Source organism: Dipodomys spectabilis, unplaced genomic scaffold (assembly GCF_019054845.1).
Source record: "Dipodomys spectabilis isolate Male_0828 unplaced genomic scaffold, ASM1905484v1 ptg000210l, whole genome shotgun sequence".
NCBI classification, from domain to species: Eukaryota; Metazoa; Chordata; class Mammalia; order Rodentia; family Heteromyidae; genus Dipodomys; species Dipodomys spectabilis.
This window is the reverse complement of record NW_024870887.1, coordinates 4,161,963-4,178,699: the sequence shown is the minus strand read 5'-3', so window position 1 is coordinate 4,178,699 and position 16,737 is coordinate 4,161,963. Positions and strand designations below refer to the sequence as shown.

The following is a 16,737-nucleotide window of genomic DNA, read 5'->3' as shown; positions in this document are numbered from 1 at the left end:
TTTGTTACTTTATATCAGTTACCTCTACCTTATCATAATTATCAATGTCCAGATTTTTCTCTGCTTTTGAGTATGGGGCAAAGTGACTAAAACATAAGAAGTATTCAATAATCAAGTATTTAAGAAACTGTGACTACAGCAATTAATGATAATCTCTGTATCCTCCTCACCTAGTATAAGGCTTGAGTACAGTCTCTATGTTTGTAGCAGAAACTAATAACAAATTCGGAGATAGAAATAGTATTATGAAAGAGCAGAGATCAGAATATATGCAAATTAAATGCAAAATAATCCATCTCAAAATATGGTACATGTCTATTAGCCCAAGCCACACTGGAGGTTAATACTGGTAGATCACCATTCCCAGACAGATCAGGCAGAAAAATTCTTAAAACTCCAACTCTACAGAGGGAGTCTGGATGCACTGGCATATGTCAGGAAACCTCAAGTAGGAGGATTAATACTCAGGCACACACTGGGATGAGAAGCAAGACCGTATCAAAGAATAAAAGAAACAAGTCTAGGGTCTTGGCTCAATTGGAAAGAGTCTCAACCCAGCAAGTGCAAGTCAAACTGTAGTATTGCCAAAAAAAACGCTTTTACTCTTCTGAAAACCTAATGTTTACAAATGAAATTCACACTATTTCTAGAACTACACTTCTTAGCAGTACATACTTGAAAACTAAAACCATCAGAAATTTATGAAACCTGGAATATTCAATAACCTACTAGAAAAAAATACAATCCTCAGACCATGAACATCTCACAAAAGCTTCAATATGTGGGTAAACCTTTGTGGAAGAAAGAAAAGAAAAAATCCAAATCTAGTATTTAAGTTACAACATGAAGTCACAATAAATAACTATATTCTAACCCTCTCACAATTTGGCCCCAACCAACCTCTATAATTGCATTTTTCCCATCAGAAACGTTTGTTCAGTGCTTCCTACATGACACTCCTGATATGTGTGTTTTCTTATAGTGTTGTTCCCTACTATAGTGCTCTTCTCTCCTCATTTTCTAAATCTTCCTACCTTTGTTTAAAGACCCAGATAAAACCCTTCTCTGCCCATTGAGCCCAGCTTACCATTGGTGCAATAATCCCTATTTTATCAGAATTCCTGTAACATTACTGTATTACTCAGCACATTCACACATTATAGAGGGGAGGGGGTTATTATAGTGTACGTACTGGGTACCTGGTACTATAAATAAGAGTTAGAAAAACCAAAGATAATAGCCTGTCTCCCAAGTGCTCTTGGAATTATAGAGAAGACAAAAACTTAAATAAACCATTACTAGAAAAACAGTAATGTTACCCGAGTAAATATAATGTGCTTTGACAACACATACTTTACTGCAACTTGCTACAATATTTCTCTTTTAATACTGAAATTCAGCTTCTCCTGTCTCCTTATCCCAGGAATATAGGAACTGGAGATAGAATCATGACTGGATTTTTGCCTCAGGCAAAAAGGGTAAGAATATTTCTTTATGTGAAAAATAAAAAAGCAAAAAGATCTGGAGGTATAACTCAGGTTACAGAGTTTGTCTAGCAAGCATAAAGCCCTGAGTTCAAACCCCAGTAACACAGGGTCAGGGGTGGGGGGAGAGGTTGTCTTACTGAAAAGCAGGTTCTCAATACTACACACAGGTTAACTAAAACATTTCTGGTGTTCTTTCACTAAAACTTCTTAAGAGAAACAAAGACATAATCTCTGTTCATAGACATTAGATTTAAAATGACAAATTAACAGATGTCAATAAAAACATTAGTTACTCGTAGTTAAGGAAAGTAAGGATAAGAATTCACAAGTAACCACCATTTTTACTTAGTCAAGTGTGTTGACTGGGCTCACTGTTTTCTATGAACAGCAAACTTAAAAATAAAGGGAACAGGACTGGGATGTGGCTCAGTGGTAGAGTGCTTGCCTAACATGTATGAAGCCCCGGGTTCAATTCCTCAGTACCATATAAACAGAAAAAGCTGGAAGTGTCACTGTGGCTCAGGTGGTAGAGTACTAGGCTTGAGCAAAAGAAGCTCAGAAGCTCAGGGAGAGTGCCCAGGCCCTGAGTTCAAGCCTCAGGACTGGAAAAAAAGAAGAAGAAGAAGAAGGGAGCAGAGATACCAGTGGCTAACATCTGTAATTCTAGCTACTCACGAGCCTGAGATATCAGGATCACAACTCAAAGCCAAGAGGGACAGGAAAGTCCATGAGATTCTTATCTTCAATTAGCCACCAAAGAGCTGGAAGTGGAGCTGTGGCTCAAGTGATAAAGTGCTAGACTTGAGAGAAAAACTAAGGGACAGTGCCCAGGCCCTGACATCAAGCCCCAGGACACACACACACACACACACACACACACACACACACACACACACACACACACACACACACACACACACACACACACACACACACACACACACACACACACACACACAGAAGAGGCTTGTGGTTTAGCTCAATAGTGAAGTCCTTTAATCCTATAATATAAGCATTTAAGAGACTAAGGTAGGAGCCAAAAAAAGGAAAAAGATAAAAGAAAAAAAGAAAAAAAAGGAAGAACTTATTTTAGATATATCATTTATTCTCCAGGGAAAATAAAACAATCAGAGGCAGGTCAGAATGCTTCAGAGGAATTTGTACTGTCATATGGTAATACATCAACTTAAAAAAAAATAACTGAAAAATGTGGAGGACATATGCACATGTGTCATAGAGAAAAATATCAAGAATAAAAATATGCTAAGACATTAATACTCATCTCTAAATTGGGATTTTGAATTTGTGTTTCTTGGTACTTATCTGTATTTTACATATTGTTGATAACAAAATTAGAATAGAGGCCCAATTGGTTGAGGAGAGAGGTAGAGCAGCAAGGAGGTAGTAAAGAAAGGACGATAAACAATGACAACCAATTGAAGACACAGATACTCTCCAGACCTGCTCACTATGTAGAGCCTCTGGATGTGCAGATTCTTGAACTGCAGAGATTTATATGCAGCCCAGTACCTCACTTCTTCAAAAGCACTTTTACAAATTACATCGAGTAAGTCAAAACTGACAACATCTGTTAAATGTTATATTTGCCACTGAATTTCAAAAAAATAACTTGATTTGCCTTTTTTTCATTTATCTTGTGAAAGTGAACATTTTGAATGGACCTTGTTTGTGCTCCCAAATGTTGTTTTTCTACTATGAAGCTTTGAAAGCCGTCTTCATAATATGCTTCCCAAATTATATATGGGTATGCATACTAATATTCATACTAATCCACTAATATTCATACTAATTCACAACTGGCTATAATAGCAACAACTTTGGAAAAATAGACAAAATTATAAATTGTTTTAAAACAATGTTTTAACTGTACTGTAAAGATATTGTACAAAGGGGTTACAGTTACATGAGTAAGGTAATAAGTACATTTCTTGTCAAGCATTGTTAATAAAACAATGTTTTTTAAAACTTGCCACTGTCTCTTTAGAGAGAACATTTTAAAAAACAGATTAACATTATAGCCGGGCGCCTGTGGCTCAAGCCTGTAATCCTAGCTACTCAGGAGGCTGAGATCTGAGGATGGTGGTTCAAAGCTAGCCTGGGCAGGAAAGTCTGTGAGACTCTTATCTCCAATAAACCACCAGAAAACTGGAAGTGGCACTGTAGCTCAAGTGGTAGAACACTAGCCTTGAGCTGAAGAGCTGAGGGGCAATACTCAGGCCCAGAGTTCAAGCCCCATGACCCACCCAAAAAAAAAAAGAGTGACATCAACCTTCTTGACATCTTGTAAGATGTTTCCATGACCGATAAGTTAAAGTAGTTGATGATAGATGGAAATAAAAGAAGACCTTTTATTTCAATATCATATAATATTCACCAAAACTTCCAATCATGGGCTGGGAAGGTGGCTCAGTGGTTGAGCGCTTGACTTGCATGCCTGAGGCCCTGGGTTCGATTCCTCAGCACCACATAAGCAAAAAGAAAAAAGCCACAAGTGGCACTGTGGCTCAAGTGGTAGAGCGCTAGCCTTGAGCTGAAGAGCTGAGGGACAGCACCCAGGCCCAGAGTTCAGGCCCCACGACCGGACCCAAAAAACAAAAAAAAAAAACTTCCAATCATTTTCTCATATTCACTTGATACGAGCTGCATTCAACAAACTGGAAATACTAACTCTTAAGAATATTCTTGGGGGGGCTGGGAAGTTGGCTCAGTGGTAGAGTGCTTGCCTTGCATGCCTGAGGCCCTGGGTTCGATTCCTCAGCACCACATAAGCAAAAAGAAAAAAGCCGGAAGTGGCGCTGTGGCTCAAGTGCTAGGGCACTAGCCTTGAGCTGAAGAGCTGAGGGACAGTGCTCAGGCCCAGAGTTCAGGTCAGGCCCCACAACCAGACCAAAAAAAAAAAGAATACTCTTGGGGCCAGGCATGGTGGTATATATAATTATAATCCCAGCTATACAAGAAAATCATGGTCTGATGCCAGCCCCTGGAAAAAAACATAAAACTCTCCTGAAAAATAATTAAGCAACCGGGGTTAGGAACCTGGCTCAAGTGGTAGAGAACCTACCTAACAAATGTGAGGCATTCAGTTCAAACTCCAATATTCTACACTAAGAAAATTTATTAGAAATTTAAAATTCATGTGCTCATAATAGAAAAGTAAACTATTATGGAACACATTATCATTTTATTAATAATGTATTGATATCAAACATTTTATTCTTATCAACAAGATATGCGGCATTTTATGATGCACCCAAATTTTTTTTACTTTTGCATTGAAAGTAAAAAGTACAATTGTGCCAGGCACCAGTGGCTCATGCCTGTAATCCTAGCGACTCTGAAGGCTGAGATCTGAGGATCATGGTTGAAAGCCAGCCTGGGTAGGAAAAGTCTGTGAGACTCTTATCTGCAATAAACCACTAGAAAACCAGAAGTGGTGCTGTGGCTCAAGCAGTAGAGCACTTGCCTTGAGCTGAAGAGCACAGAGACAGTGGCCAAGTCCAGAATTCAAACCCCACGACCAACAAAAAAAGAAGGTACAATTGTGTGTTTTCAAAATATAACACAAATAGCATGCTTCTAGTACACACCAGCAGTCTCAATAAAATCTACAAAGCTAGATAAAATATTTGAAGACACTGGCTCTCTGCAAAAAACAATGAGTACTGAAGAGACAGACAGTCCAGAGAACAAAGAATCTCAGAGAGGAGCAGACTTCTGCAGCTGCCTTCATTCTGAGCACATTTGCAAATTCCAGGCACAGCAGCAAGGCTGGGAATTCAGGCAATACCCAGTCATAGAGCTTCTGTTGAGGCTCAGAAAACCACTGGAACTATTGGCAGGGCTACGAGACCTCAAGACTTTGATGAAATCTGGTACAGCCCAAGGCAAGAAGCTGAAAATTAAGAAAAAGCCTCTGAAATGCAGAGCAGAACTATCTGCAGTCTTGCAAGCCAAAATTTAGAATCTGCCTTCCATGAGGGCAAAGATCCACAAGGCTTATATGTTTAAATATTCCATAAGTGACATGACATGCTATTTTAAATTATCTATGGACCAAGGCACTTATTGGCCAGTCAGAAATGGGATACAACCTGAAGTAGCATGACCAAAACATAAGCCAGCCTCTCAACTCAGCAAAGTCTTCCCTGGGTTGAGATTATCAGCTGCCTATCAGAGAAGACAATGAACCTTCTCTGGATGAAAATGGCACCACATGGAGCCAGTGCAGTTTTTTAATTGGAATATCTTACATTAGTTAAACTACACCAAATATAGAACCATGTGATAGATAATGAAGAAGAAAAGTAGGCAAAACAAATAGACCCAGTTATATTCCAGATTATCAGAATCACAAGAACTTGAAAATACATAGGAGTAACATATCCAGGGGGGAAAAAAGAAAACTATGCAGACATAAGTGAAAAGATAAAGAAATTCACCAAACAATTGGAAAAAATATATATAAAATAATCCAATAGAATTGTAGACTGAAGAATCTATTAATGAAATTAGGAATTTTTAAGAGAGAATAAGAGAATAAGCTGAAAAATAAGTTGGACTTTATCTAGTTGTGCATCTTATTGATTTGTTGTCTTGTTTTGGAAACCAGACTAGATCTAAACATTTTTCTTTTGTCAGCTGCTCTACTGTCCAGATTGTCAACTGACCAATGTAGGAACCAAGTGAGCTGGGGTAGAGAGAGAAGCTTTGTATCCTAGATGAGAATCTGGTGTACTTCTTTTCTTGCTTTGATGCTGTAGCTGCAAGAGAAATGTAGGACATCCTGAAGAGCCCATTCTCCTGCCCATCTTACTGCACCTTCTTCCTCTTTTCTTCTTGCTAGCTGGAATCTACTTTACCCAGGCAGCCATCAGAAGTGCTTGTTCAACAAGGAGGTAGAAACCTCAGTAGAGGGGAGCATACTTCTGGAATGAAAAAGTGGTCTTCTAAGTTTAGGTTATTTAAACTTAGCTTTAAGCTGCTGTACTTTATAACTGCTAGTCTGCATTCTTTAGAGTCCTCTGTTACTTTAAATAGTTAATAATTCCCTATAATTCCTCTGACTGGATCCTGACTGATGAACCAGAAAAATTGAGAGTTCAAACTGATTATGAGGGAGGGAGGAAGAAAGGAAAGGAAAGGAAAGGAAAGGAAAGGAAAGGAAAGGAAAGGAAAGGAAAGGAAAGGAAAGGAAAGGAAAGGAAAAGGGAAAAGGAAGGAAAAAGGGAAGGGAAGGGAAGGAAAAAGGGAAGGGAAGGGAAGGAAAAAGGGAAGGGAAGGGAAGGGAAGGAAAAAGGGAAGGGAAGGGAAGGAAAAAGGGAAGGGAAGGGAAGGGAAGAAAAAAGGGAAGGGAAGGGAAGGAAAAAGGGAAGGGAAGGAAAAAGGGAAGGGAAGGGAAGGAAAAAGGGAAGGGAAGGAAAAAGGGAAGGGAAGGGAAGGAAAAAGGGAAGGGAAGGGAAGGAAAAAGGGAAGGGAAGGGAAGGAAAAAGGGAAGGGAAGGAAAAAGGGAAGGGAAGGGAAGGAAAAAGGGAAGGGAAGGGAAGGGAAGGAAAGGGAAGGAAAAAGGGAAGGGAAGGGAAGGGAAGGGAAGGAAAAAGGGAAGGGAAGGGAAGGAAAAAGGGAAGGGAAGGGAAGGAAAAAGGGAAGGGAAGGAAAAAGGGAAGGGAAGGGAAGGGAAGAAAAAAGGGAAGGGAAGGGAAGGAAAAAGGGAAGGGAAGGAAAAAGGGAAGGGAAGGGAAGGAAAAAGGGAAGGGAAGGGAAGGAAAAAGGGAAGGGAAGGGAAGGAAAAAGGGAAGGGAAGGGGAAGGGAAGGAAAAAGGGAAGGGAAGGGAAGGGAAGAAAAAAGGGAAGGGAAGGGAAGGAAAAAGGGAAGGGAAGGAAAAAGGGAAGGGAAGGGAAGGAAAAAGGGAAGGGAAGGGAAGGAAAAAGGGAAGGAAAAAGGGAAGGGAAGGGAAGGGAAGGGAAGGGAAGGGAAGGGAAGGAAAAAGGGAAGGGAAGGGAAGGAAAAAGGGAAGGGAAGGGAAGGGAAGGAAAAGGGAAGGGAAGGGAAGGAAAAAGGGAAGGGAAGGGAAGGGAAGGGAAGGGAAGGGAAGGGGAAGGGAAGGAAAGGAAAAAGGGAAGGGAAGGGAAGGAAAAAGGGAAGGGAAGGGAAGGGAAGGAAAAAGGGAAGGGAAGGGAAGGAAAAAGGGAAGGGAAGGGAAGGGAAGGGAAGGGAAGGGAAGGGAAGGGAAGGGAAGGGAAGGGAAGGGAAGGGAAGGGAAGGGAAGGGAAGGGAAAGGAAAGGGAAAGGAAAGGGAAAGGGAAAGGAAAGGAACCCAAACGATAATCAACAACAAAATAGATAAATGAATTGTGATATGCTAAGACAAGGTAATACATCATCAATAAGCAAGAACAATAATAACTTAAAAAAATCTCTGTGAGTGAAGCTCACAAATAAGTGTTGAGTGAAAGAAAACATACAAGATTATCTGGTTCTATTTGTATAAAGATTTTTAAAAAGTAAATTTAATAGTGATGATAAAAATCAGAATAGCATTTATTCTTAGGCAAGGTGGCTATGGAAATTGTAGGAGGTGTGAATAGGGTTGCTAGGTGATGGAAATGATCTATACCTTGACCTAGACCCAACTTACATGGGTGTGTCTATTCTGGAAATCCATGATGCTATATACCTCTCTTCAGTATGTATGATATCCATCAATAACAGTTACATTAAAATATGTTATTGCAAATAATCAGGTATCTTTCCAAAGTTTTAACACTTGCCATACGTTCATAGACATGTGAAGTGCTCCTTTCCATGTCCTCACAGAGCCCTATGCATACACCTCTATCCACACACTGTCCTATACTACAATTCTCCTATCTGTCCCAACCAGTATGTCCAGCTTGAGGGTCAATGATGAGACTTTCATAGATCTCAAATGAGGCACAAAATAAAGATTTGAAAAATGAGAAAATATTCCATTTTAAAATATGTTGTAGGGGCTGGGAAGGCGGCTCAGTGGTAGAGTGCTTGCCTTGCATGCATGAGGCCCTGGGTTCGATTCCTCAGCACCACATAAGCAAAAAGAAAAAAAAGCCGGAAGTGGCGCTGTGGCTCAAGTGGTAGAGCGCTAGCCTTGAGCTGAAGAGCTGAGGAACAATGCCCAGGCCCAGAGTTTAGGTCCCACGACAGGATCCAAAAAAAAAAGTTGTAAGCCCAGGTACTTGAAAGTGTCTAACAATAGGAGCACCACACATCTGGATGGTGTTTTCCAGTAGTGTGACATGCAGTCCACTTCAGATTAATGCATTTGTATGTAGCTCATATTTAATGACACCAGGATTGGGAATTACTCTGCAAAGACCCTATTTGAAAGATGTCTTTTGTAGGTAGCACAGTAAGGAGCAGAGGAGAAAAAGCAACAAGGTGTTTATATACTTGCAGTTCACGCAAGCAGAAAAGAGCCAAGGATTGACACCAACAACAAATGGGAAGTAGTGGCACTGCCATTAGGTTCACTATCCTGAAAAACTTGTCCCAAACACTAAATGGTCCTCATCTTCAAATAAGTAGGTCATAAAGCAATACTTACTAATTTTACTATAATTTCAACATTTTTTTCATTTTAATTTGTGATACACCCTTCTTCCTTTATGTATATACCAAGTTATGTACTCTAAGTACTACCAGTGAATAAAACCAAGCTGTTGTGTAATAAAAGACACCCCAGGGCTGAAAGCATCACGTGGTAGAGCACCACAAAATAAACAAACAAACAAAATACTCCAGTGAAGAGAAAGATAATGACCCATTATCCCAATTCATACTATCCTATTTGAACATAGACTGTCCTGTACCCCACAAAAACCCACTCCAAGAAAATCTGGGCAGGTGGTGGTCATTCTAGCAAAGATCAACAACAAATGAAAAATCTACTAAAAAGTATTATTATATATGTAAGTGCAACTTTTTAAAAGCATGTTAATAACAATCAGGCAATGGTAAAAGCATTACAACTTTGTACAAGGATATCAGGAAAGGTCTCTGTGCCATTGAAAAGGAGGAGTGAAATAAGCTATTCATATAACTGGGGAAAGGGTTCCAGGTAGAGTCAATGAAAATGCCGAGTACCAAGTACAAAGATCCTAAGGTGAGAGTATGCTTAGAATATCTATATGCCTGGTGGGCTGGGAAGATGGCTCAGTGGTTGAGCGCTTGCCTTGCATGCCTGAGGCCCTGGGTTCGGTTCCTCAGCACCACATAAGCAAAAAGAAAAAAGCTGGAAGTGGCGCTGTGGCTCAAGTGGTAGAGCACTAGCCTTGAGCTGAAGAGCTGAGGGACAGCGCCCAAGCCCAGAGTTCAGGCCCCACTACCGGACCCAAAAAAAAAAAAAAAAAAAAAGAATATCTATATGCCTGGGTGGAGTCAATGCGGACAGAATGGAAGATGAGGTTAGAGAAGCAACTCGGTGGCAGCTAAAGCAGAACTTGCCCATCACTTAGGACTCTCAGCACAAGTTCTAACCCATATTAATTTCCCTTTCTCATTTACGTAGTAAGCATTCTTTCTTCCCACATTATATAACATCAGTGAAAACTCTACAACTCCTTTGTAATGATTAATCCAACATTTAATCATATAATACCTATGTGTTTTTATATATCCATATCTTACCTCGCTAAAATTTAGACTCCATGAAGTCAGGTTCCATATTATACAGCACCGGGCATACCGTGTGTAATAAACAAATACCAACAGACAAAGTTTTATTAATTTGTCTTTGCTTGGTATACTTTTTTTCATTAATGAAGATGGACATAAAAAATTCAATATCTTATTTATAATATGATTCAAACATCAGTTACAACAATATGTATGATAGAAAATAGTAAAAGAAAACCACTGATTGGCTCAAGTGGTAGAGCGCTAGCCTTGAACTGAAGAGCTGAGGGACAGGGCCCAGGCCCAGAGTTCAGGCCCCATGACCAACAAAAAAAAAAAACAAAAAACACTGAGTCAGATGTAGAGATATACATTTGTAATTTCAGGAGTTGGCAGTCTGAAGCAAGAGGATTACACAGTGAAATTGAGAAACAGAAAAAGATCTTATGTCAAATAAAGGGGACAAGAGGGAGAAAGAAAAGGAAGAGAGAAGAAACAACCACTGGCAAGTTAATATACTCTGTAGAAATGATTCTTTAATCAGTAAATGCTTAGGATCTAAGATTCAAAGCAAAAGTGTAAACTACAAAAGCTCTACAAAGAACAAATTCTCAAATCAAGAATCAACTCTAAGTGCTCAAAAAATCCTTCTTTCCTCCCCCACCCCACCACACCCCTACCTAGTTACTGGGCTTAAACTCAGGGCCTGAGCACTGTCCCTGGGCTTCTTTGTGTTGAAGGCTAGCACTCTACTATTTGAGCCACAGCATTACTTCCAGTTTTTGAGTTGTTACCTGACCATGATCCTCAGATATCCGCCTCATGATTAGCTAGGATTACAGGCATGAGCCACCAGTGCCCAACTCCCAAAAGATACATTTTTTTTTTTTTTTTAGTTGGTAATGGGGGCTGAACTCTGGGCCTGGGCACTGTCCCTCAGCTCTTCAGTTCAAGGCTAGCACCCTACCACTTGAGCCACAGCATCATTTCTGACTTTTTTCTGCTTAAGTGGTGCTGAGGAATCGAACCCAAGGCCTCATGCATGCGAAGCAAGCACTCTACCACTGAGCCACCTTCCCAGCCCCCAAAAGATACTTCTAAGCATAGATTTTTCTAAATAATCCAAGTGGACTGCTTCCTCTACTATGTATTAAATGTTGCATTTGCATGATCTTTTCATAGTTGTATGCCTGTTTCACCTACTCTCCAAGGGACCCATTGAGAGCTTAAGTCTTATTTTCATTGCCTAGGATACTACATCATAGTATTAAATTAGTGTTGAATTAAATGGTTTGCTGAATGAATTACTAGCATACACAATGTAAAGCAATGAGGAAAATCTACTAGAATTTATGAGTGTTGACTTCAAATGTAGCTTTAAAAGTCAAAGCAATACTGAAAAGAACAACAATGTTTGCAGCAAATTCACACTTCAATGCAATGTTGTTCCATTTCTATCTTAGGAAATTCTTTAAGCTTAGTTATGAGCTGAAAGAAAAAGTGTTCACTTTACAATCACATCTCAATACAAAAATGTGTGGTGATCTAACATCTTCACAAATTGACTTACCTCGGGGGAAAAAAACTAAGATTTTTGTTTAGCAAAGGTAAAAAATTTACATTAAAAGTTAGAGCTAGGCTAGGGGCCAATGATTCACATCTATAATTCTAGCTACTCAGGAGGTGGAGATTGAGAGGACTGCAAATCTGTACTTGACCAGGAATAAAAACAAGCCTCTATCTCAATCAATAGCTGGACATGGAAGCACATGCCTGTCAAAAGCTATGTGAGAAGTCTAAGCAGACAAATTGCAATCCAGAACAGCCCTGTGTAAACATCAGGGCTGTTTAAAAGTAACAAAGGCAAAGAGGACTGGTATGGCTCAAGTGGTAAGTGACTGCCTAGAATATAAGATTAATACACAAAAAATCAACTGGTTGTATATAACAATATTGCAAAACTAAAAACAAAAATAATTCCATTTAGAATAACATCAAGAAGAATAGAAAATTTATGAATAAATGTAGCATAAGAAGTATAAAACTTAAATATCATTGAAAGAAATTTAAGGAAGTGTAAATAAATGGAAATATATTCTATGTTCCTGATTAGTAAGATTTGACAGCTTTAAGGCAATAATCTCTAGATTCATCTAAAAAGTCAATAAATCCTTAGCAAAAATTTTAGCTAGAATTTTTGCAGACATTTGATCCTAAAATTCATACAGATACACAAATGACCCATAAAAGTCAAAGCAATCTTGAAAAGAACAAAATTGTTCAAATATTCACACTTCTCAATTTCAAAACTCACTACAAAGTCACAACAATCAAGATAATATGGCACTGACAAGTACAAACAAACTAATGGAACAGAATTGAAAACACAAAAATAAACCCCCACATTTATAGACAATTGAAGTTCAACAAAGTAGCCAAGTAAATTCAATGAAGAAGAGTCATTCTTAAAAACTGTGCTAGGATATTTGGATATTAACTTGCAAAACAATGAAGTTAGACATCAACCTCACACCATATACAAAAATTAACTTCAGTTAATTTATCTATTAGTTTATCTCTTTTTAAATAGATAAAATAGCAAAAATAATGAAATTTCAGAGACAATGTAAGAGTGAATACTTAGAATCTTGGATTAGGCAAGGTTTCTTAGGTACAAAACTAAAAGCATAAGCAATAAAAATAAATAAATAAAATGACTTCATCAAAGTTCAACACTTTCTTCTAAAGAACATTACCTAGAGAGTGAAAAGAACATGCACATTAAAGGGAGAACATTTGACAAATCATGCAGCTGATATAGAATTTGTACTTCTATATTAAGAACTCATAAGTCAATTAAAAGATCAATAATTCAATTTAAAAATAAGCAAAGGGTCGTAAGAGACCCCCAAAGAAGATAAACAACCAGCCAGTATGCCCATCAAAAGATGTTCAACATCATGAGCCTAGGAAAGCAAACCAAAACCACAGTGAGATACTACTTCATACCTACCAGTGAGAGCTATAATTAAAATGACAGATAATAAACATTAGTGGGGATGTAGAGAAACAGGAAAATTTATATAGTCCTCGTGGAAATACAAAATAATGCATCTCCTTTTGAAAACAATCCCAGTAGTTCCTCCAAAAGTTAAACAGTTACCCATGTGGTCCTACACACACACACACACACACACACACACACACACACACACACACACACACACACACACACACACACACACACACACACACACACACACACGAAATAAAAATACATTCACATACAACAGCAGTAGTTACCAAAACCAAAGCATGAAAACAACCCAAATGTCCATCAAATGACAAGGGGATAAATAAAATGTAGTATATGCATACAATGAATTACTTGTAATAAAAATTAAAGTAATACATGCTAGATTAAAGACACTATGTTAACTGAAAACAGGAAGTCACTAGGGACCATATATTATTATTCAATTTGAAATGTCCAAATTAGGTAAATCCACATAGGCAGAGAGCATACTTTAGTTATTGCCAATGGTGGGAAAGTAAAAACAGAAACTAACAGGTTTAGAGTTTCCTTTTTGGATGATGACAATAAACTTGGGGTGATAACAGCACCATTCTTTGAATATAATTGTGTGTGTGTGTGGGGTGGTGTGTGTGTGTGTGGTGGTGTGTGTGGTGTGTGTGATGGGGTTTGAAGTCTGGGCCTGGGTGATGGGGTGTGTGTGTGTGGTGTGTGTGTGGTGTGTGTGTGTGGTGTGTGTGTGTGTGTGTGTGTGTGTGTGTGTGTGTGTGTGTGTGTGTGTGTGTGTGTGTGTGTGTGTGTGTGATGGGGTTTGAAGTCTGGGCCTGGGTGCTGTCCCTGAGTTCTTCAGCACAAGGCTAGCACTCTGCTACTTGAACCACAGCACCACTTCTGGCTTTTTCTGTTTATGTGGTACTGAAGAATTGAACCCAGGGCCTCATGCATGAGGCAAGCATTCTACCACTGAACCACCTTTCCAGCCACTGAATATAATGTTTTTTAACTACAGAATTGTACACTTTAAGTAGGTGAAATTTGGGCTCTAGTAGTAGATCACCAACTATGAACAAAAAAATCCAAGAGAGAGTGTGAGGCCATGAGTTCAAACCCTGGTGTACACATACGCTCTCTCTCTCTCCTCTGTCTCTCTGTCTCTATCTCTGTCTGTCTGTCTGTCTGTCTGTCTGTCTGTCTCTCTCTCTCTCTCTCTCTCTCTCACACACACACACACACACACACACACACACACACAAAGGTCCTTAATTTTTTGGAATCTCTACCTATCTATGAAAGCCTATCCTTAGATGAAATATTGATTTAAGTTTATTTGAAAAATCTTAACTTCCTTAATGGAACTCATAAAATTTTTAAAATGAAAACGGGGGGGGGGGGGGGGGGGGGGAGGCAGGCACTTGTAGCTCATGCCTGAAATCCTAGCTATTCAGGAGGCTACAAACTGAGGATTGCAGTACAAAGCCAACCCAGATTCAACACTTTCATGGATTTGGTAATTTAAGATAAAATCCAGAACCATGAGCTTCAGGCTCTACCTCAGGCAGTAGAGTACCAGCTGTAAACAAGCTGCTATCTGGAGAAAAATCCTGAAATCTCAACGAAATTCTGTATTTACACCAAGGAACTATTTTGAACTGTCCTCCCAGAGTCTAAGGCTGCATATCAGAGTTTAGGTATTCTGTTTTCTAGTCCATATATAATAAAATGTATAATTCCTATGTTCAAAATCACCTGGTGACTAGTCAGATTATCAAAAAAAAAGGGCAGAGAAATCTGAACCAAATGTACTAATTTAACCATAACCTGCTAACAGCTGAGTTGAAAAGTCCTTCAGAGGCAAGTTGCGCTTATGGAAATGACTGCTGAGGACCAGACCTTATTGCTTACCCTGTTCTGGTATTTTAACCAGACACTAAGTTCAAGCAATAGGTCTATTTGGACATCATTCTGCTAGCCAAGTGTGTACTCCAATGGCATGCCCAGAACATTGGTCCATAAAGAAGGCTTCCAGAGGTTGCAGGTTAACTCTCACTAAAGAGAAACTATTCGTCTACTATCTTCCCCATAGATCTTGTGATCTGAAGGTTTCACCATTCTTTTTCAGTTAATTTCTTAAAAGAATCTGTGCTAACTTTATTCAGAGATTGAACATCAAAGAGTGAATTATAGTATCAGCTCTGACACAGACTTATATAAATCTACATCAATTTCCCCAGCACTAAAATAGAAGAGTAGAATAAGTTGAATCTTAAATCCCTTTCTAGATTTTAAATTCTACACTTACAATACTTGCCAATACCAAAGATACACACTGCAAATTATAAAGGAAATTCCAAAAATGAGTAGTAAACACCTCTTTTCTTTTTATGAGTAGTACTGAGATTTAAAGAGGCTCACACTCATCACTTGATCCATGATCCCAGTACTTTAACTTTATTTAAGTTGTTTTTCACATACAATCATGAGCTTTTGCCCTGGCCAGACTTGGACCACAATTGTCCTAAGACTGCCTCCAGACAGATGTGTGCCAGTAAGCATATCTTTCATATCCTTCCATCATGGTGTTTTCCTCTTAGAATCACTCTGGTTCCAAGCCTGTCTGCTTCTTCTAGATTCTGGTAATAATCCTCAGTCCTACTCTTCATTTTCTCCTCAATTCATTATGCTAACTACATTGCTATTAGATGACTTCCTCTATCACTTCCTTCAGTGGCTTTTAGCCACTACTCAATGCACTCCACAGTCTTGTTCCAAAATATGGAACTTTTTCTAGCCCTTTCTTATATTAATTTGCATCTCAGAAAGTCTGTCATTATTTTCTTCTGCAACATAGTATATTCAAATTTTCCTTTCATTCTTCTATCTGGAAGACTCAATTACATTTTCCACTGTTCCCTTCTTCCATAATGAGCGAAACCCTCACTACCACTATGAAACCTTCTCTATCTATAATAAATCTGTCTCCAAGCATATGATTCCCTCCAATGGGCAGATTTAAGACAGCAGAGGTCTCTAGTAATACCTGTGTTTCATCTTCCCCAGTAAGTATCTCAACTTTAATTATAAGGTAAATATAAAACCACCAGCATATAAAAGGCCTAAACAATTTATAAACTTCTTGAAAACCAAATAACAACTGATGTATAATTATTAGAAACTGTTGGAAGTAGAGCTGTGGTTCATGTGGTAAAGCACTAGTCTTATGGTTTAAACAACAACACAAGACACTGAGTTCAAGCCCAAATACAGCCCCCTACACACACAAAAAGAAAGAAACTGTACAATAAACCTATTCTACTCTTGCCAACAGTATTTTTACAGATGTGTTCTAAATTTTAAGACAATCCTTTGGGTTCTGTCAACTCTTCTCCATTTAATTTAAAAGGGTGGGAGGGCAAAGCTTTCTAGGTTGCGTCAGCAATACTTTAATTACACATCATTAGTGAGACAAATAAATTCCAGAAAATGAAACTAAGAACAAAGTTTCAAACAACAATTAAAACTCTTAAGAGTACAGATATGACACTGAA

The 16,737-nt window shown here is 38.7% G+C and overlaps 1 protein-coding gene across 2 annotated transcripts in view; it reads right to left on the bottom strand.

Moving 5' to 3' along the window:
• The window catches only part of Babam2 (BRISC and BRCA1 A complex member 2), a 397,121-nt gene that overhangs the window by 291,533 nt on the left and 88,851 nt on the right, over positions 1–16,737 (bottom strand). The gene's annotated exons all lie outside the window — the stretch shown is intronic.